The following is a 1858-nucleotide window of genomic DNA, read 5'->3' on the forward strand; positions in this document are numbered from 1 at the left end:
AGTGACACATTGCCGTTGTTTGAAGAGCGCAAGAATACCAAATTGTTCTTCCGGCCACGTGTATGTCAAGCCTAGCTTCTTAAGGAGTCTTCCAATTATTCCAAGACGTCTTGTTGACTCTCCACGTCTTCTTCTTCTTGAGGGGTGCATCTTCAAGCATACAGACTAAGGTAATTAATATCTATGCAAATTCATATCTAAGATAGAAGTATGCGAAGAGTTTTGCCAAGCTTAGTGTGACAGATAGAAGATGAGGAGTGCCATTGCTTGGTTTTTCTGATTTCTGTATGGTAAAAAGACTCTCTTTTAAACGTATGAAATTTAAGAAACTATCTAACCTATAGCTAGACTTTAAGTTTGATGTTGTGTCATATCGGTACGTTTGAACAATGCTATTCACATTTCTTTCGAATTTGCGGCATTCTCGGACCATTTATATACATAATATAAGCTTAAGATTAATTTTGGTTTTACGTATTTAAGGATATTCATATCTGTTTAATACGCTTCATCGTGACTTTTATGATTTTAAAACCACTTTGTGATCCTCCAAACAATTAGAGGCGTTTTTCGCGGCCGTTTCCATGATTTGTAATTCACGTATTTGTATCGTGACGATATCCACAGACATAGTTTCGAAAGGCCAACGCGTATTCGCTACACAGGCGTCGCAAAGTGAGCCATGCACATCCGCTTAAGTTCTTAACCAAGGAGGTTTTCAAGATCGGCCAGTCTTCCTGACCACCACTTGGTCATGTTTGTATGGAAAGGAAGTGTCTTACAGAGTCATGTCCGATTTCGGCGGGGTTTTGGCGATCGTGCGTTAAGAATTCCTGTCGCGTCTTTGCTGCGAAGACAGAGGAAGATGCATTGTGAACTTGAAGTGTGCGTATGTGTGTGTTTGTGTATGCGTGTGTGAGTGTACCTGTGCTGTGTATATATGTGTCTGTGTGAGTGTGCCTGTGTGTGTGTGTGTGTGTGTGTGTGTGTGTGTGTGTGTGTGTGTGTCCGTGTTTGTGTGTGTCCGTGTGGGTGTTGGCCATTTACGTATTACTCAAGGGGGTTAAGTCTGCCATCTCTGACTCTGGCATTATTTGAAATAAAGCTCTATATATTCAGAACTATACATCTGTCAGATCTATACTTCACCCAGTGTTTTTCCGGGTGTCTATATTGTACCTGAGTCTTGGTAAAAGTCTTTACAAGTACTCAGATACTTCTGTCCTTAAGTATAAGAATTACGTCCATGTGGCATTGGTGGGGATATGTACAACCTATAGTGAAGCAGTATGTCTTCACCTATAGTGAAGAACGTTATACCAGGCTACGCTTTTGTATTCTTTTTCCCGTGCATACATGAATAATGTATGTCTGGCTCGCTGGTCTAGTGGTATGATTCTCGCTTAGGGTGCGAGAGGTCCCGGGTTCAATTCCCGGGCGAGCCCTGTTTTTTGTCGACAGTGATATTTTTTAATCTTCAAGCAGATCCACGGTGGCGTAATATAGTATCAAACCCACCAAAGGTGCCCGTTTGACTCCCTTTGGCCGGCTATACTCCTTGGTCAGCTTTGATACTACTTTATGGCACCGTGGGATCTGCTTGGAGATTAGATATTTTTGTCATTTGCAGACAGTCAGAACTTAAAGGCAATATGATAACAAAGAGAAACAGCAATATTGAAAATACGGGCCGTAGACAATTACTTGCAAATATCATAGACAGATTTTGGTACAGAGAATCTTTTGAAGGGGGACACGGCACGTTCGACCGAATCTATCTTTTTTGGTACCAGTCTTTAAAAGGGCACCGACAACCTTGTACATACGGTTTGAAGCAACTTACATTATAGCCGAGGCC

The 1858-nt window shown here is 41.6% G+C and overlaps 1 non-coding gene across 1 annotated transcript; it reads left to right on the plus strand.

Moving 5' to 3' along the window:
- The first annotated feature begins 1373 nt into the window (after positions 1–1373).
- Trnap-agg lies at positions 1374–1445 on the plus strand. Its single transcript has one exon. It is a non-coding gene; the product is annotated as a tRNA-Pro (tRNA).
- The last annotated feature ends 413 nt before the right edge of the window (positions 1446–1858 follow it).

The sequence above is a fragment of the Branchiostoma floridae genome, chromosome 2, assembly GCF_000003815.2.
Source record: "Branchiostoma floridae strain S238N-H82 chromosome 2, Bfl_VNyyK, whole genome shotgun sequence".
NCBI classification, from domain to species: Eukaryota; Metazoa; Chordata; class Leptocardii; order Amphioxiformes; family Branchiostomatidae; genus Branchiostoma; species Branchiostoma floridae.